Source organism: Chinchilla lanigera, unplaced genomic scaffold (genome assembly GCF_000276665.1).
Source record: "Chinchilla lanigera isolate Chin_1 unplaced genomic scaffold, ChiLan1.0 scaffold00038, whole genome shotgun sequence".
Lineage (NCBI taxonomy): Eukaryota > Metazoa > Chordata > Mammalia > Rodentia > Chinchillidae > Chinchilla > Chinchilla lanigera.
The window spans coordinates 14,538,637-14,559,529 of NW_004955439.1; the positions used below are offsets into that span (position 1 = coordinate 14,538,637).

General features: G+C 44.7%; 1 long non-coding RNA gene across 1 annotated transcript; it reads left to right on the plus strand.

The window, feature by feature from the left end:
• Nucleotides 1-2,350: 2,350 nt before the first annotated feature.
• Nucleotides 2,351-3,888, plus strand: LOC106149176. Its single transcript, XR_001235172.1, has 2 exons — nt 2,351-2,469; nt 3,159-3,888. It is a non-coding gene; the product is annotated as an uncharacterized LOC106149176 (long non-coding RNA).
• Nucleotides 3,889-20,893: the final 17,005 nt, after the last annotated feature.

The window sequence follows — 20,893 nt, forward strand, 5'->3', positions numbered from 1 at the left end:
TCCCCTTCTGGGTATTTTCCCAGAAGATCTGAAAACATCATATCACAGCACTATATGTGCACCCATGTTCATAGCAGCACAATTTGTAATTGCTAAATTGTGGAAGCAACCCAGATGTCCATCCACTGAGGAATGGATAAAAAAATTGTGATACTTTTATATAATGGAATATTACTCAGCTATAAAGAAAGATAAACTTGAGGTTTTTACAGGTAAATGGTTACAACTAGAGACCATACTCATAAGTGAAAGAAAGCAGACCTCCATGTGTAAGCAATGCATTGTCTCATTAGTGTAAGAACCTGAAAGAGTAAATAAAAATTAGGAGGTATGATAGACATTGTGAAATGAAAAGAAAATGCTCAAAAGAAAAGAGCAACTGGGGTGAGGGAAAAGAGAAAAGAAAGAAGGGGAAATTATGTATGTATGTATATACAGGATAGTTAACAGAGATGTACTACTGACTTCTATCACTTTACTGAAAGGAGCAGTTAATGATTACTTATTTGATCAATGTTGCATGTTTCTATTTTCCTAAGAAACCACTTTGAAGATATCAATATGTAATACAACAACCATTGTTAATTTCCTACCACTTTGTCTCTAACTCTATATTGTTTGTAATTATAATTGCTATCTTATAAATGGATGTCTGTTTGTTAATATGTTTTCCTTCTTTTATTTTTAAAATAAAAATAAATAAATAAATAGCAACAAGAAAAAAGGAACAAATCAAAGGATGGAGCAGTCAAATTTCCAACTGGCCCTAAAGCAGTGGGTAGGAGCTCTAAGAAGGATGACCTAGGAGCAGAACACTCTGGCTGCATGGGGGCAAGAAGACACCTATGTGCTCCATGAGAGCTGGTTCCTAGAGAGGAACCCATGCAAAACTAGGGCACTGGTTGGCACTTGGAGCCTGGACCACAGCTGACATTCTCAGTGCATAGGATGAGTAGGCTCTGAGGGCGCATTCTCATTCACTCTTCATTGCCTTTCAAAGTTAATAACCTAGGCAGAAGGACCAAGAGTTTTGCTCCATTCCCTAAAAATGTTAATCTAATATGCCATGGTGACTAGAACCACACAACCCACAAAGTTATGGCATATCCTTGTGCAGAATAGTGCATGGACTGGGTCTTGGGCCACAGTACACATCAGAGATGGTTCACCAAAGCAGAGTGGTCACACTCCAATGGCAAGGACACCTACATGGGCGAGGCTCCAGACTGAAATCTGATAGTGATGATAATGATGTGATAAAGGATGACAGCCAGCTCCTTGCTCTTCTCTCATGGGACAAAGTCATTTGTAGTAGGCAGGCCCCGAGGGCTTCCAGGGCAGTGACACTGCTCTGTGATTCTAGAGTGGTGGACACATGACATCATGCATTTGTTCCAATCAGCAGGGCCCCAACAGCAAGCACAGACCCTTGTGAGGATGCTGGGCTCTGGGTTATGGTGCCGTGGTGGTATGGGTTCATCAGCTCACACAAAAGGGCCGCTTTAGTGGTGGGTATGGATAGGAGGGAGAATACACACAGGGACAGAGAGTTTGTGGGAAATAACTGCACTGTCTGCTCAATTTTGCAGGGAACCTAAAACTGCTCTAAAAAAGACTAAGACAAAGAATGAAGTGCAAGCACATGTTACAACTGGGGTGAAGCTTGAAAACATGCTTAGTGAAAGAAACCAGACATAAGAGTCATATATCATATGATTTCACTGTGTGAAGGTCAAGAACAGGCAAAGCTATGGAGGCAGAAAGTGCATGAGTGGCTGGCTGGGGCTGGAGGATGAGAGGGCCTGCAGGTGAGCATGAGCTTTGGTTTCTTTTGGAGTACTGAGAATGTAAGGTGGCGGTGACAGGTGTACAGCCTCGTGAACAGGCTGAATACCACTGAATTTAAAAGGGGAAGTTCATGGTACATTAATGATACCACAATAAATATGCTCACAAAATCATCTGTACATAAACAAGCAGATCTTTGGATGAAAATTGAACTCCATTCAATTTAATCCAGCATTCATAAGTGAGGCCACACATCCTGTTTCCTTAGTGGCTGTTAAATAGTATAGTAACAGCTGTAATCATGGCAAATATTCTTATAATCATGTAGATTCTGAAGTAGACTCACAAAGTCATGCTAATTGTTATAGACAATTGTTATAGACATTACGGGTGCTACAGATAAGAGCATCTATTTTTCTGTCTTCAGAGAACCTTCTAGTTTTATTGCTGTAGTGCTTGTATTTCTTAGGTAAACAATAACTGCAGGATTTAAAATAAACTATTATAAGCAAATGCCACTCTGTGTAAATTTATTAGTGCTCCTTTTATATTCCATAAGCATTTATCTTCTGAATCTTCATGCGGAGCAAAGAGAAAATAATGTGAGATCTACAGCCAGGATATCTCCTGGCACTCTGCAAAGGCCAGGCTGACCGGGGACAGAGTTGGTGTCATGAAAGAGTGAGTAAAAACATTGTATGGCTGAAAGTAAAACAATTTGAACTTTTCAACATAATATGAGCAACGTGTTACTGATATTAACATAAATGTTAGGTGCAAGTAGTGCTAAATTTAATACTGTTAAATGCTAAAAACACTGTTTTCTTCATATTTTAGTACAAAAAATCACGTTCTGCTAAAGGCTAATGGTTTACATAAAGAAAATTTGTGATGATTGTTGAGAAAAAAGTATCACAATTCAGTATCAACCACTTAAAATAAAAATTTATGAAAAATGTTTTCAGTGTTGATAAAGTGATGAAAGATATTTAGAAAGTATCATATTCTTTAACACCACCTACTCTGTGGCTGAAAGTAATCAGACATTTTACACAAGAAATATTTGTTCAGCAGGACTTCAAAGGCAGCCTCACAGGGACACAGGCGGATCATAGTGGCCCAGATGTTAGACTGTGCTCCTTGAAGACAGGCACCTGCTGTAGTGTGACAATAATTTTTGAAAAACTACAAACCAAAGTAATTAAGTTCAGCCATAATTATCAAGCTTTATCTTTGTCACATAATACTACTGGAATAACAGATGTGCAAAACTCCAGATTCTGAAGATATGTTTGTTTTGTTGATTTTGGATGTGTGTAACTTCACACCAATCACTAATTTTTTTTTTTTTTTTTTTCCTCCGGTACCAGGAACCGAACTCACCACCTTGCGCTTGCCAGGCAGGCGCTTTTGCCGCTGAGCTAAATCCCCAGCCCCTCCAATCACTAATTTTTGTGCTTGAGAAAAATGACTTTAATGAGAACTCCTTCTGCATGAGACACATTAGGTACAAAATTACAGTCAGTGTCAGTGAGGGTCTAAAGAGAGAGCATGTCATTTCTCCTAAATCTTTATAGAAACTTCCAGAGGTTTTAACTCACATGGTCCAAAGTTACCATATTCAGTTCTATCTGGACACTGCAATAATATTTGTAAATCAGTGACCTTGTATCCTTCCCCAGCAAGCCTTATGTTTGAATTACACATCAAGTTACCAGCAGAGAAAATTAACTACTATGTTTGAAGAGCTAGAATGAAAATAAAGAAAATTGGAAGAATGTTTGGATCTTAATGGTAACATGTTCAACCAGAGCTATTGGAACATTTTATCGAGTGCATGGAGATGTGTACATTCCTTCTAACAAACTGGTGAAATGGGAGTGGCCGAACAGTGGAGGACTGGGTTCAATAAACACTGCCGTCTAACATAGTGGTGGAGACTTTCCTGAGTCTGAGAAGAGAGATATGCTTCCATTGTTAAAGAGAGGGCAAAGACTGTTTTTCATGTGTGTTCATTCTTGTAGGTGAGATCTGCCCTGGCTACTCCACCCCATTCCCCAGTCTAATTCTTTTTCAATAACACTTCTCACTTTTAAATCATACATGCTTTCCTTTTTTGTTATGTTTACTAGTCATTTTTTTTCTCTACATTCCAAGCCTATGAAGGGCAGGAATTTTTGTTGTTCTGGATTCTAATGAGTGATGGAACTAGAAGAGCACCTTATACTTGGTGCGTAATTAATCAAAAAATATTTCTTGAGTGAATGCACATATATAACAAATAAATAAAACCATGAAGGACATGTATAAGATAGTACTTGGGTAAATAAATAGGATTTAAAATCTGAAGCAAAAACATAAAATAGCCACCATACTAGAAAAAAAAAAACTGTTGACCTGTGTGAAATTATCTGAAAATTCATTTTTGCAATGATGAAAAAAATAAGGAAAGTGAAATGTTAAAGTTGTTGAATGCCTCAAATTCTGAAACTAAGTCAAATGACATTTGTGGAGATCTGTGGATAAAGAAAATCTAGTTAACTAGTTAAATATGACAACTGAATACTTTGCATGATATAGTTCAGTAATGGAGATACTGGGTATATAAGAATATCAGATGTGTGATTAGGGCTGAAACACCTACATGTAACTGATGTCAGTGCATCAAAATCTCACATAGGTTTCTGCATCAATGATGTCTGAGCAATTCTCTATCCAGAGATAAAGAATTAAGTCACTGAAAATTTTTCATTTGGAAGAATGTTTGGATCCTGATGGTACCATGTTCAACCAGAGCTGTTGGAACATTTTATCAAGTGCATGGAGATGTACTCCATTTGTTTATTTTCATAAATAAATTAAATAAATAAAGTCACTGAATTACTATGAAATTGACAGGGAAAGTGTTGAAAGAAATTTGAGGGTGCTGCCAATGTCAAACTATGACTCTCTCAAGGGCATCTTATAGAAGCAGATAAGTCAAGAAGAAAGACATGACAAAAATATTTAGATTTTTGTCTTTTTTTTTATTGTTGTTGTTATTTTCTCCCGGTACCAGGAATCGAACTCACAACCTCATGCTTGCCAGACAGGTGCTGTGCTGCTGAGCTAAATCCCCAGCCCCTAGATTTTTGTCTATGATTTGAAAAATATTAGAATCATTTGATAAGTAATTTGTGCTGCAATTCATCTATATTTGTAAATGGTTATCTATAAATGTTTTTTATAACAATTATGAACTTTATCTTTTTTTGTTCTGTTTTGTTTTTCCGGTACCAGGAATCGAATTCATGACCTTATGCTTGCCAGGCAGGTGCTGTGCCGCTGAGCTAAATCCCCAGCCCCAACAATTATGAACTTTAGAAACCAAAGGAGAATAGGTTTTATGATTTTACATATATACTATTGGTTTTATTGTGCAGTTGTTAGGCACTGTGTGCCTAACTTGGCACCGACAAGGCTATCCTTTTGCAAGGATTTAGAGCGCAGGTTGTCATCTTGGAGGCCAAAGCACAGACTGAAATTTCCTAAGCGAAGCGGAAGAATTCCTGAGAGAAGAGGGTGCCTAAAAGTGCTCTCACGGTGGGAAAGCTGCTTCTCTAAAGTTCTGGTGTGTTTCACCAGACTAGACAGGCAGAGAAGAATGAATGGAAAGACCATGCGGACACCAGCTCAGGCATGGGTTTGGTGCCAGGACAGCCGGTAGGGATGACGTGCATGAAAAGCACGGGCGAGGCGTCCAGCCCCAGTGTGGTCGGGGCTATGGTTGGGGTGTGTCTGCCAAGCTTAGTGTTCATGCGGCTGTGCTGAGGTGATGGGGTCTTTAAGGAATGGGTAGCCCCTTGTGGAGATTGTATTTTAAATTTTGTATCATTGCTTTTTTCTCTTTAAAAAAAAAAAAAATAATAAAAATAAGGTGCTCAAGCTGGGCATGTAGCTGCACTGTAGCTCAGTTGAAAAGCCAGAAGTTCAATTCCCTGTGTACTCCCTGCCCCAGTACTATATTCTTTTACAGCTGGGCTAGAGACAAAGAGGCTGAGCAAGAGCTTTCTCAGCATGACAAAGCAGAAAAGAGCAGTGGGAAATGCATCAGGCTTGCCTTGAAAGCTTGTACATAGCCTCACTGGAGAAAGAATGGTCCTCAGATAGTCTGAGAACAGAAGTAAAGCTGAGAGGAAGAGATAGGTGGAAGAAACCCACAGGGGTCCACACTGGTGCCAGGAACAGGACTAGAGGAGCCCGGGATGGGTGACGTATGAGGCCTGTAGGCCTTGGGAGATGTCAGAGCATGGGGCACGGATATCCTTCATCTGAAGTTGAGTGTTGAAGCTGAGAAAAATGAAACAAATTCTCTGAAATGGAGTCTATGAGCCACAGGAACACATTAAAGTTGCAGGCCAGTGTAAGAAAGTCTTGAGAGGTGCAGAGAGGTAAAGGAAGGTCATTCATCAGGTTCTGACATCCTGAGACCAGTGAGGGTCCCTCCGCTTTGGTGGTAGGTGTGTGGACTCTAGAAGCTCAGGTCTATCCTACGCTCAGCATCCAGGGATAGGCTGGGGCATTCTCTCTAGCAGCACAGTCCTGCCTGAGTGTGATTGTTCCTCTCTCTTGTAGAAGGTTCCAAAGTCAAGCACTTCAACTGCCTCATTCACTGCAAGGCCCTCCTTAGGGAAATTCCACCTTTGGAATCTCACTTCCCATGGGAAAGTCCTGCTCCTGGGCAGTTCTCCCAGAAGGCCTCACAAGGCTTCTCCTTTGCTTTCCCCTGGAGCGTGGAATGAGAGCTGGGAAGAAGGGGAACTGAGCTGACGGCACCATGGGCTCATGACAGCTGTCCTAGGATCCTGTCACTCTCCTTTGGTTTCTTTCTTGAAAAGAGTTGCAGTGAAATCCCGCTTGGTACTCTTTGGATGTAAAATCTGCTAGTGTGTTTCTGGTTACTTGTGCCTTCGTATATCTCAGGCTGGCCCTTGTGTCAGTGTCCGTGATTAAGCCTCATCTTCCCTCTCTGTCCCCCTTTCTTTGTCACCCAGGCATCCCATATTAGTATTGTTGAAGTGTAGTGCAAAACCCTTTATGTGTGTGGTAATCTCTGGTATGTTAACAGATGGAAAGAAATTGAGAATGCTTGAGGGTAAAACGTCCCATTGAAATGGAGAAAGTAAATCTCAAGCAGATTTAGGAATAATATTGTGTAGGAATGCCATGCCAGACACATTTATTACAACCTATATGTTTGTTAAAAATGAGTTTAGGGAGCCAGGCATGGTGGCACATGCCTGTCATCCCAGCACTTGGGAGACTGAGGCAGGAGGATCATTGCAAGTTCGAGACCAGCCTGGCCTAAAAGTGAGCTCAAGGCCAGCCCGAGCTGCATAGCGAGACTCTGTCTCAAGAAGACAAAAAGAGAGCCCTTAGTTTTGTATTTTTCCTGTTGGCATTTGATCATTCATTCTGTTTACTCATCTAAAACTTTTGTCACTGTACAGAACTAAATATAATCTTGGCATACTACATGCATAATCTTAGAGGGAGATGGAGTATTGAGAGAGATGTTCTTTTGAAAAAACTATTTCACAGAAAGTGATAGTAGCAAAATTTCCCTTAGGGCTATTTTAAAGACAACCATGCACTAATTATAGAGTCATAATTTAACCTGAGGAAGAAAGAAAGGAAACTGGAAAAAATAGTATGTGCATTTTAAGATCATTTTAATACAAATATAGAGGAATGAGTAGCCTGTTAAAGGAAGGGTTCCCAGCGTGGGACTCTAGTATGGAAGTTTCATAACAAAGCTTATTGGGTTAATAATGTCCTTTATTTATTGTGGGCTGATCAGATCTGCAATCTCCCAAAGAGTGTACGGTGAAGGTTAAATAAAAAGAAGCAAATGGAATGATTTCAGGGTTCCCAGAGGATCAAAGCCCTCTCATAAAATTTGAGATTCTTCTCAGGGCTAAGACCGAGATCACCTCTGACTAACCCATATTTATTTAGTTATCCAAAGAAGGGAGGGGTGTACTCAAGAAGGGCAGAGCCACTGAAGGACTTCTCTAAGTAAGGTATTAAGTTAATCCACCCAGGAGTGAGGTGCCTGAGGCAATAGTCTTTATCTAGTTGAGGTTGGATACAGGTGTCCTTGGCTGTGATTTTGTCTTCTTCTTTGAGGCTTTCCAACTTCAACCACCATTACAGGCCTCAAGCTAGCCAAGTCTTTTCTAGGGAAGGGAGACATCAAGTTCACTAGTGGCAGTGGACCCTTCTCTCCCAGGCTGGATGGAGGGGTCACTGTCCTCTTCATGGAACCTTGGGTCTGTTCCAAATATGTTGTATTCTGCAAGTGAGGGTATGTCCTACCCTTCCACCTTAAGAGCTAACTGGCATGAGATTATCAAGAATTCACATATACAAATGTTACCAACTGGTCAGCAAATCATAATAATAACAAAATATTTCCTGGGCACCACAGGCCATGTTGTACTGAAACATCAACACCTCACCACAGGAAAGTGCTGTTCCATCCTATTTGCAGACATGCTGTCAATTGGTGACCTCAAGGTGGGTCTTGCCTCTTTTCAGAATTGTGGAACCAATAACAAGACCAAGCGCTGATTAAATAGGGAGGCTTTTACTTTTGGTCAAGAATAAGAGAAGTTAGAGATAAAACCACAAATGAACTTCTCAACCCATTGAGGCTTGGGAGGTTATAGATATAGGGTAAAAGAAATGAGGTAGAGGGACAGGATAGTGAAGGGGAGGAATATTTATGCCTTCTCTGGGAATGGGTGAACATTTTCTAAGAATTCTGATTCTATATCTTTTGTTTCTCCATCAACATCAAGGCAATTTCAACTTGTCATAGTGCTGGGGTGTGTCATTTAGCATGCAGATGGGATCATAATGCAGGTGGAGGTGGTCTTGAGGTCACTATGGCAGCTGTCTTGGATCCAGCCAGTTTTGGCGAGGACCCCTGAAGAGCAACCACAGGCCTCTTGTCCTCAAACAGGAGTAAAACTAGGACAGGGAGAAATTCAGCTAGATCAGGCAGACAGTACAAGATTGGACCAAAATACCAAGAGGCCACCTGTGCAGGAAGAGAACTGGAGCCTGATTGGCTGCAATATGTTGTCCCTGCTCCATTAGGGTGGGCAAGTACCTGCTGGAGCCATCAGTTGAGCTGGGAAAGCAGGTAGTGTGTTCCTTGGGTCTACCTATGCATAAGAATTACAAATCATAGCTCAAAACTGTTAGGGCAAACCCCTATCAGAAAGCCACCAAAACAATGATGTTGAATCTGCAGTGTGGACTCAAGTTAGTAGGCTCCAGCCTGGATGGCCCATGCAGGCCGTGGGTAAGCTGGCCATGTGCAGAAAGGCAAGAAAGTAAGGATTCATCTATCAGCAAAGGATTCATCTATGAGCAAAGACAGAACGCATTTTACTGGCCAGGAGTTAGGTGGAAAGGGAAGCACCTTGCCCTTTCTGACTGGTGGCACAGTTGAGCTCAGGTGCTGTTGTTCAAGGAACGCGAGGCACAAGCCCTATTGTTGATGATGAAGAAGAAAGCAAAGACAGACACAAGCAGGCCCTCCTCCTCACTTGAGGCTCAGCCTGGTGCCTTCACTTCCCAAGGAACTTGCTTCAGTCTGCCCAGGTCAGAAGGGAGGAAAGGCAGAGAGAAAGAATCTCCCTACTCAAGGCCGCCTTTAACTCTTGGATTTATGTTTATCCATAAAGAGCACAGATTCTTTGTTGAAGAGCTAATGAAAAGGCTGATAAAAAATTCTGATTCAATCTGGCTCAGTTTTCATGCACAAATTATTCTTCTTCACTGAGACCAAGGTGTATTTTTAAATCTTGTTTCGAGTCCTGAATGCTGAGTAGAGCTTTAAAGCCTGGGGTTTGGGGAAGTGTCCAGAATATGTGATCCTCTCCGAGAGACTGAGTGTATGATTAATTCAAAAATCTTGGGCCAGTGAATTCCTTTGACGATGACTGCACTTGGGGTAACTGATACAGGAGTTGAAATCCACTGGGAATGAGCAAAACACACACCAGAACTCCTGTCAGAATTCAAAGCACATCAAGTTGAAAATCAGTTTTTCCGCTGATTCACTCCTCTCCTCTCTGTAGGAAGCCAAAGGGAAAGCAGGCAAGAATTTCAGTGGGCACAACTAGTTCACAGGGAGTGGAAGTTGTCCAATGTGACCTTGTCAAGGAAGACTATAATTTCCAGGTCTGTCCTACAGACACTCACAATGTCCACTGTGCCTCTCTGTCGAGGAGGAGGATGCTGTGGAGGGTCTCATCCAGCCAGCGCAGGTGTCCTCAGGTCTCTTGTTTTAAAATCAGGGAAAGTCAGGGGCAGTTGGGTATCTTTCCCTTGACCAGGAAGGCAGTTCAGGAAAGGAAAGCTGGACTATAAATCTCACTAAGTGATTACAAAGCCCAGAGCAACTTCAGCAGTGACATGTTTTAACACTTTTAAAGCTATGTGACTATTTCTTTGAATTAAGCCTGGATTTCTGGAGCACAGCTTGGACCTCTTCCCTACCCTGATGGCTTTGGGATGGCAGGAAAGTGCTGGTCTCCTTGCTTGCAACACAAAGCCAAACTGGTTGGGTTAACTCTGTGCAGCTTGAAGTCCAGGACACAGTGACCCAACAGGGTTCTCCGCCATTTTGATGATTCTGATACAAGTGTCATTTGCCCACTCCCTAAGTACCTGTCAGGATATGATCTACTGCCATTTTTGAATCCTGACATCTTGTCACTATTGAGAAGTACAGGAAGTAGCTTTGCTGCTTCTCTCTACAATTGTGAATATAAAACAAGGCAGTAAGGCCATAAAAAATGTAATCTGACTTTTAAAGATCACTTAATTAAAATTGTGATATAGTTTAAATATTGATCATCTTCCAGAGGCCCCAGCCTGTGGCACTAATGTGAGATAGTGGAACCTTTAAGAGGTGGGGCTTAGTGAGCAGAAGTGAGATCACTGGGGTGTGCCCTTGGAGGGGATATTGGGCTGTTTCTCCCTTCCTCTCTCTCTCTGCCTTCCATTTGCATGAGGGGAACAGTTTCCTCTGCCATGTACTCCTAACATAATGTGCTGCCCCAGGCCCAAAAACAAGAGAGTCAACTGACAGGGACTAAAACTTCCAAAATTTTGAACCAAAATAAACTTTTTTTCCTTATAAGTTCTTTATCTCAGGTATTTTATCACAGTGACAGTAAGTTAAATGATGCAAGTGCTGTAAACTTAAGCTCCATTTCATGTCACTCCTTATTTTCTGTCTCAATTTCTGCATTTGTTGTGTGGGAAAAAGTAGACTCAACCCCAGTGGGTTGTGTGAGCACAAAAGGAGCTCCTGCAGTTGGAGAGTTTAGAACAGGGCCTGACTGTGTGCACTCTTAATAAGGCTAGTTTACTGATGCTGCAAATCAAACCACTCTCTCAGTTCCTGTACATTCTGTGTGCCCATTGAATGCCTTCATTCCAGGACCAGGGCTGCAGAGCCAGTGGCCGGAGGCAGGAACTAGAGAATGCTGAAGTGTACACCTCGGCAAGTCATTGCTCAGTACAGATGCCATACCCATTCTCTGCCCCAGACCTTGCCACATGGCAGTGTCCATGACAAGGGGTAGAAAGCCAATCTACTGTGAGCTGGAGAGAGCAGATAATGGATGTTGGTATGCAGCACTAATTACTGTCACAATCATTAATAAATATTAACTATTGTCCAGAAAAACATATCACTCATCAAGTATTTACCTACGAGGAGAATGAAGATCATCAGGCTTGCAGTAGAACATGGATGCTATCAATAGTGTCTTTGTTTTAAAATCTGAAGGAAAATCAAGATTGCTTTTTATTTCAGTTATTGTATTTTTTGGCTTTCGACTGTGTCCTTGTGGGTAGTAACATCACAGAGCTTAAGGTAGACCATGTACAATAAAGGAAATGAGGGATGAATATAGCTTTATATTACTCAGTGTTAAGCTTGTGTTGATTGGCTACACTGCAAAATCCCAACACTGTGCATATGGTTTATTGATGAAAGCTGCTTCCTTTCTTTCACACCAGATGGGAACAAAGACCCCTTTACACCCTGGCACTCACACTGACTCCAGCAGGGACTTGTGTGCTGACACTTTATGCTGGTGACAACATGACTGAGAAAGATCCCACAGTTTCTCAGTCTATTTACAACAGAGACTGTCCCAGGAGTGAGCTTCACCTGTATAAAGTATGCTTCCAGCTTGTGGATGAGGAGATAAGCTTCTTATAACTTTACTAATCAGTGCAGTGAACCCCACATGTCAATTTGGTTGAAGTGATTTATCACAGAAAATCCAGTAAAACCAATTACTTCCTTCCATAAACAAAGTTTCTGGTTTGGAAAAAATATACTGCAATGTCTGTAACTGAGATGAAATTTGGAAAAAGGCAAATGATGGGGAGAAAGGCTATCCTGGGGGAGAGGCGAGTTGGTTGAGAGTGAAGACAGAAGGCAGAATAGGTGGTAGGAAGGGGTACAAGAAAGAGGCAACAGCAGAGTTAATGATGACGCCAGCTAGAAGAGGTGGCAGAAGGGTGGTGACCAGACTTCAGCCTCCTGATGGCGTTTGCTTTGGGTGTGTACATTGCTCCAGTCCCGCAATAACACTCAGCAGTGAACAGACTCCTCCCTTTGCTTCTACTTTGCTTGGTCTGCTGCTTATAGTGGGAGATAGATATGAAGACATATGGAGGGAAGGAAAAGGGATGGGGAGGGTGCAGAGAGGAGAGAGGAAAGGAGGGGTGGACGGATGGGTGGGTGGATGGATGGACAACAGTTGGGTGGATGAAGGGAGTGAAGGATGTGGCCTCAGTAGCTATAACCTGGTGTTTTGGGGCTGAGAGAGGCAGGATAACGTGGTGATGAGAGCAAGTCCTGTGGAGCTATATGGTCGGGTTTAAATCCCTGGATGTCTACATATTCACCACGTGGCCCTAGGAACCCTTATATTCCTGTTTTCTCAACCACCCTCGGGGCTGCACAAGGATGTGAGGAGGATTGAAGAGGTAGTACCTGGAGAATGCTGGGAACAGTTACTGCTGTGCATCTGTGGAGTCACTACTTGTCCTCAAGCAGGAGGCAGAACCTCTCAGCGCCTGTAGGGCTGGAGAGAACTCGTGTGTGCTCCTGGTCAGAGTTCAGAGTGCAGATCCCATGGGCTCTGGACAGAAGGAAGCCAGCTGGAAAGCCATGGATGGAGCCAAAAGTTTGTGTGGTTTTAAAATACTCCCTCACCTTTGACCTTAGTACATCAGGGCTGACCGGAAGCCTCACAGAGTAACTGCCACACTCTTAGCACCACTGCTCTCCCACTGGGGCCACTTTGGCTCACACAGGCACGATCTCAGCCCCCAGGCCTGTAAGGCCTCACTCTAGGCCCCACTTCCTGTCCTCATCCCTCAGTAGGTGACTCCTTTCCCAACCTGCTTTTCTTGTTCCTTCCTTGACCTCTGAATACAGCCAGCCCAGAGCAGTCTCAGGCTCCATTCTCTGCCCTTAACCTTAAGACTCATGGCTCTGAGCCTCCTCTCGGAGTGCTACCCCCAGTCTGGGCTCTGCTTTATATCCTCTTCCTGACTGCAGACCCATGGACTGCCTCCTGGGTGCTCCAAGCTAGCACATGCTGGTCACCTCTAAATCTCTGTGTTCCAAGTGAGACACTTTCCAGCCAAACTGGTTCCACAGCTCTCTTTCCCATGTCTTCTCTGTGTCCCAGGAGTGCAGGCCACACCTGCCTCTCACCACATGTCCCATTCATCAGCTCATGGTGTTGCCTCTGACCTCCAAATAGACCCAGGACAGTCACTTGCAGCCTCTTTGTATGATATTTGCATCCAATCTTCACAAAATTCTTCACACATTGCCCTAGTTTTACAGAGGAGGAAGTACCTACAGGCCTCCAGTGACAGCCATCACCCTGTGGGGGCTCCACAGCAGCCTCGGTTGGATGTTGAGGCGGAGGGAAGAGGGCTTTGTCAAACGGGGCCTGCTGCATCATCAGTGTCCTTAGGGGAGAGGAGCGAGGACCCAGAGCCTTTCACCTGCTGCCTCCTTGAAGGCTGCCTGGCTCTACAGGGTGAGATTTTTAGGAACCTCCACCCCAGCGCAACTCTGTGCCTAAATTTTATGCTGAAAGGGAGCCCCAGAGAAGCATCCAGAGTGCAAAGGAGAGAGGCTGCAGAGGTGGAAGAGACCCTGGGCCTCCTCCCTTTTAAATGCTAATGGCCCTTCCACCTGCACTTTACTCCTGCTTACTCCCAGGGAACAAGAACTTGGCCTTGCACAAGCAGGGATCTGTGCCCAAGTGTTAGCAATGGCTATAGACCTATGGAGCCAGGAGATTGCCTGGGATGGGGCCCATGCCTTGATTCCTGATATCCTCTTCATTTGGTCACCCAAGATGGTTCATGAACAGTGACAGCCCTGGGATAGTGGGAGAGCCCCTTGGTTTCCTGCTTCTGGGCTGAGCCCTACCGCAGGGACCCTTGACACCCTCTCCATTCTATGAGAAATATCTGTTATTTCCCTCTCTCAGCAACTGACATTTACCCTTAGTTTCAACATCCAGTTCCTCCTCCTGACTCAGGCTGGTGAGCAGATAAACCTCCTGGTCCTTTTTTCAGGGGTCCCAGAAGGCCACTCACAGTCTGGGCTTTGGTGTCCCCAGCAACACCATCTGTGACCCCATCACCAGAGCCGCAGAATCCCATGGCCCAACCTGTGGCTGGAGACACCCAGATCATGTGTCATTTCACACTGCCTTTGCTTTCATGATACAGAGCTTGTCACTTCTGAAAGATGTTTTTCTAGATAGCCTGACTTCAGATACTCAGCTTCAGGAAAGCCTTCCTTATGTCACAGGTGTTGAATTGTGATGGGCTCCCTGTGGCTCACAGTGAGGCCGCTCATCCTCAGAGCTCAACTTTTATCGAAAGGAAATGCCCCAGTTATAGAATGGGTGCCTTGAGCCTGGGCTCACTGTGGACTTTCTAAACTTGATGTTGGATATTTAGGTGGACATTGAAAGAAAGACCTAATGATCTGCCTCCTGAGATGTGCGTTTGAATGGCTATTCTCATTCTAGTAAGGGGGAGGCAACTGAACCAGAACACAAACTCTAGACCGCACCTCTGGGCAGGCATGGGGTAGGAAGGTTGCGGGGGCACCTGGTGGAGAAGCTGTGGGAACAGATGCAGATGCGCACTCTGGCAGGACATGGAAGCGGGCTACTGGATGGCTCACCAAGATTCCTGCTGCATTTATCCTGACCCACAGCCCCAGTCCCGCTAATCTGACAGACAGGCACATCAGGAAAATAGTGAGAGTGACCATATGTGAGGACCACCAGGTCTGCCTGAACATGCTGCTATCAGAGGAGAATGGGAAAGGTCTTCAGAGTGGGAAGTTGGGGAAAAGTAAAATACAGAGCTATAGATAAAGAGAAAGAGGATAATACATAGCATCTGCTCGTATTTACATGATGAAACACAGAAAAGTGAGCACAGACTGAGGACACACGGTCAGTACTAAGGGTGAGCAGGGAACTGCATGGATGAGGCCCGCAAAGGTGTGACTTCTTCCTATTAATATCTTTCAGTATTTTTCTAGTATGTGAACAATGCCAAATGCTCTGCAGCTGGACAGAAAGCTGGAGATTGAGAAAGAGCAACAATCGAGATCATGCTTCCTTCTCTTCCCTGTGGAGCGCGCCCAGCCTCCTGGCTCTAGGGCAGTCCATCCTGAAGCTTCCGCACAGACAGCCCTGGCCCTGGCAGACCGCAGCGTCTGCACATTTACTATAGCGTCTGCTTCATGCGGCCTCACATAATAGTAATTAACCTGCCCGTCTCGGCTAAATGATACTCTTGAGCAGAAGGCCCTCCTCAAGAAGTAAATGTGCTCACAGCCTTTTGCATTGAGTGAGTCAACAAATATTTATTGAATGAATGAATAATTTGGGGTAGCTCTGAGAAGACTCATATCTACATTAGATGACTTTCAGAGTGTGTTAATGACTGGAATGTTCTCTAGTAGGAATTGGGGCAGTGGAGGATATACGTGAACAGATGTCAACCAGAGGTTGACCTGGCAGGCCATGGCCCCTCAGCCTCTTCTAGACCCATGGGCTAGCCCATCCTATCTCAGGGAATGGCATTTCTGGTGTCTGACATAAGGGTTATGCCTAACATGCTGTACTTTTCCAGGCTGTCCAGTATGTCTACTCAACACCGAACAGATGGAAAATTTCACAAATTCAGAACAAAAATGCAATGCTCAGGTAATGAAGATACATAAATGTAAATGGCCCTATGAAATCAGGATCTCTTCTAGGCAATACTGAAGGCAGCCTTGGCAGTGTACTCTCTTACTCTCAATCATCCACCGGAAGGCAGTTGTTTCCAGTTCAAGGCAGGGAACCTTCTCCCCCATTCACTCAGCATCATTCTGCGGATCTGTGGTGGATTTACTGTGGTCTGGGTGAGGTTTCTTCTCAGTCAGCATGTGCAATACAAAGTTTACCTGTCCACTGAATGTATTCCTTCTGAGTTGCTACCTTCTTGGAATTTGTACATCACCATAACCCAGGTCCCGCCCACATAAGCAGGATCCAAGTACATGTAAAGAATTAACCAAAGGAGAAAGCAGAGTAGCCATGGACAGTGCTCTGGGCTGGGTGTCCAGAACACCAGTGGCTATGATTTAGGGCAGTCAGACAGCATCACTGCGACTTCAAAGAGAGCATGAATCACAAAACTGGAGTCTTTGTACAGACTCGGAAATGAAGACAGTACCTTGATGGGCATCTTTTTGGGGAGAAGATTCTGTGTCACTAGGTATGTGTGGGGGTTGCCTCTGCATTCTCAGCCAGCTCTGGGTACTGCTGTGACAGGGGCCAGGCTGGAAGTGAAAATGCCTGGAGCCTTTCTAGAATTTCACACTGGGTCTCTTCCCCATGGGCCTTACATCTGAATGTGTGGAAGGCGAACTTCAGCTCCTCTCTACCTGCTCTGTGCTTATGACCTGCCACCCAGTACATGCAGCCACACATCCACCCAGCCCAGCCCAGAGTTTCAGGTTGGTCCCTAGGAGACAGTGCCTATCTGGATAATGTCTGGCCTCAGGAGACTCAGGAAGTCTCCTTTTAGTCCAGTCTACGTAGGTGTCCCCTTCAGACTTCCCAGGACCAGGGCAGTGCTCCAGGGAGAAAGTCCTTGAGGCAGTAAACTTTGGAGCGTTCCAGGGAGAAAGTCCTTGAGGCAGTAAACTTTGGAGACCCCTTGGTGGAAGCTGCCCACTTCCTGGAATAGCTGCTGGCTACTAACTCTCCCGAGCTTGAAGAGGAAGGAGGAAGAGAGAAAAGGAAGGACCAGAGAACAAAGCTTTCATCACTCTTTGTTGACTCAGCTCTTCTGCTGGGTGGTGGGATTAAACAGCCAGAATTCTGGTTTGTTTGTGGCCCTGATCTGTGTCGGACTTGGGATCAGCTCTCTGCATCCTGATTTTGGGCTGATTCACAAATCCTTTTGAAGGCATGTTATTATGAGGGCTAAGATCCCTGAGTGAAGCCAGATGGGGCCATCTGATCTGCCAAATAATCAACCTGAGTCTCTTATGTAACTTATGCCTGAAATAACAAATACAATGCTGGCTTCTTTGGACTCACAGGCAACAAGCGGGCAAACAGGTTAAACACCCTTCCCTGGAACTCAGAATCACTACAGGAGGAGTGTGAGCTACTGTCAAAACACTTCCAGAAAGGCAAGTTGTAAGCACCCAAGCCAGTTCTGTGAGCCCTGAGGGATGGCAGCTCTGGTCCTTTCATGGCAGACGAGTCCTTGCAGCACGAGGCTGGCTGTGCCGCCCACCTGGGTGTCTCTCCTGACACTGTCACCTTGGAACTGAGACAGAGCAGAACCCAGACTGGCTGTTAGCGTAAGGCTGCTCAGGAAGACACAGTGAAATTAGGCAGTTATGGCACTTTGGAGCCTCTCAGTTCCTGGAGAAAAAGTGGGAAATTAGATATCATGAAGGAGAAGAAGCAAACAGTCTGATTATCTGCCATGCACTATGAGGGCCTTGTCAGGGCCACAGAGCACCCTTTCCTTGGAAGCGGACAGCAGCATCCTTGCTCCACACGTAAGGAAACTCATCCAGGGAGGTGAGGGAATTGTCCTACCATCATGGGCTTGTCGATTGTGGATTGCTGTGCATTTCTAATAAGACTGATTTTACAGGTCATCAAATGTCATTGAAATTGAGTAGGATATACAAGTTTTTACTAGGAAACTTTCAAGAAACTGGAATCCCATGGGGAATATAAAACTCAATCATATGGCTGTTTATGTTATCATTTCTTTTTTTTAAAGTATATCATGTGTTTTTTTTCTTGAAAGTTCTTAGAACATAAGACCAATTTTGAAAATAAACCCCTCTCGAGCAAGACAGGGCGGCACATGTCTGTAACCTCAGCACTTGTGAGGCTGAGGCAGCCGGATCTCTTTGAGTGCAAGGCCAGTCTGGACTGATAGCAAAACCTTGTCTCAAAAAGACAAATAAATAGATAAATAAATACATAAATACATAAATAAATAAAATAAAATAAACCTCTCTCATGCACATGGTCTCTGGGGACCTCACTTTTGTTCTTCATGAGACACACCCCTGAATGCTTTCAGAATTAAAAATGTAAGTCCTTTCCATCTTCAAAATGTTCCTCTTGCATAAAACTTGAGAAAATTTTCCATCATGGCAGTTTTTAACCTTCTAAGGTAGAAAAATTCTTTGAAAACCTGAAAAGCTATAGACCCTCTTTCCAGAAACACACAAACACAAAATGGCACAATTGTAGCTAAAGTTTCAGAAGTTTTAGTACAGATGCTTTGAAGCCTGCCAGGGCCCCATGCCACTCTCCCTCTGTGTGTGGCCCTGGTTCTTGTCCACAGGGTGTGCCCCATCCTGCCCAGTGACGCCAATTTACACAAGATTTACTAGGCGGCAAGCAGGTGAGCGTTTCCTAAGCAGCTACGCCTCACTGCCAGTGTTTTTAAGTAATCAAGTAAATGAGACTAAAGGCGTGTTCCTTTCCACTGCCCTGACAGTGACCTGCCTCCAAGGGGAGGGGCCTCTTCCAGGCTGGCTGAGGTGTTGGGAACAAGGGGCAACCTCGTGGGCTGATCTGGCACAAGACCTTAGCTGCCCCATGCTCAGTCTGCAGGCGCCTTGGCTCTGCACCTGTTCGTTCAAGAGGCTGGCTGTCCTGCCAGGACAGCACAGGATGAAGGAATGGATGGCAGCTCCCTGGCAGTTGTGGCAAGCAGCACTCCTCTGCAGCATTCCCCAGGGTTGTGGGTGAATTTTCCTGCCCCAGAGGGCTCCATGTAACACCTTTGAGTAGGAAATCCTTACTGTAAGTCAGGGGCCGCTTGATCGAGTAGCAAGTCCCCAAATAGCTTTTTCCCATAGGGACCTGACTCTGAGCCAGGCCGAGAACAGTCATGGCAGGGGAGACCTCAGGGTCTTTGTGGTTTGGGAAGAAATTCCCAGGTGCATGTCTTGACCTCCCCAGGGCCAGGCACTGTTGGGCTCCCTGAACCAGACTACATACTCCCTTCTGGTTTGTGTCCTGTATGTCCACGTCCTGGCACATTGCTTGCTACATTCAGGGCATTGAATGAAATCAAATTTAATCAGCAAGGCCTACAAATCATGTTGGAAGATCAAATGAGTGCAGCCTGCTTCACGGGCAGAGGAGGGAGTGAGCAGGGAAGCGCTTGGGGTCCCTGGGGACTGGAGTAACACCCTCAGGACAAAGGTGTGGACTGGTCATTTGGTCATGTGCTGTTCTCTTACAACACCTTCCCTTCCTAGTTCATGCCTATTCCTAATTCTGTACACACACACACACACGCACACACACACGCACACACACACATGCGCGAACGTACACCACCAGCACACCTGAGTGCAGGAATTAGGTAAATAGGATTACATCTCTTTCTCCTTTCCTCATTTCACCCTTCCGTCTTTCTTCCTCAACAAGGGCATTCGTCAACACAATAACACATGATAAAAATAAGAAATGTTTGAGGGTAAGCATTTACTCTCTCTGTACGGAAACATGGTGTTAATCTAAAATAAGTATTTTTACGTTGTTTTGGTGCATTTAAACCATCCAAATTGGTAAACAGGCACAAACTGACACTGTTCTAAATGCATTATTTATTTTGCTTAAAAATTTATAGCACGCTTATCAATAATGCAGCCACCCAGAGACTGTCAATTCACTGCAGGCCCAGCACCCAACCCCAACAGGCTCTTTTTTCACTACTCTACACTCTGTGCACCAACTCATCCCAGAGTCCTCCCAGGTGAGCCACTCCCTCACTGGGGGCAGCCCGAAAGGGTGCTGGTCCATGTCACCCAGCCCTACTGAGACAGAGACAGCCTGGCCTCCCCGGGACTCTGCAGGCCTCAGGAGGGGCAGGCCATTTGTGGCAAACACTGAGCCTGAAAGACTTAGCTCTTGAGGATTTCAAGTTGCAAAGCAACCTCAGAAGGGATTAAGATCCTGGTGGGTGAAGACAGTCATGTGCTCTCTGGAATGCGCTGAGGAGGAAGAGCATAGGTGGCTGAGGTAGAAACCCACGTGGGTGGAGCTGTTTCTTCTCTTCCCATGTGGAACTTTCTCAAGTTCATTTCAAAATTGAAGTTCTTCACTGAAAAAGCCTCAGGGCACAGGCTTTTAAAAATCCTGTCATCAAAAAGTCCTAAGTTACCAACAGCCACTTGATAAGAAGTGAGGTTGAGCAGCTCTGTCATCTTCCCAGCCCAAAGAGACCCAGCCAATTTTGGCAAAGGTGGCTGGCGCAGAGCCAGCTGTGCACCACGGTGGGGCTGGTCCTGTTCAGAACAGGAGCCTCAGCAGCAGATGGGAGGTGCCTGGTAGATGGGGCACGGAAGCAGGCCTCAGGCCTCAGACTGATATTCTTTCCCTGATATTTGGTACTACCCTGATATTCTTTCCCCCATCTGAGTTCCAGGAGG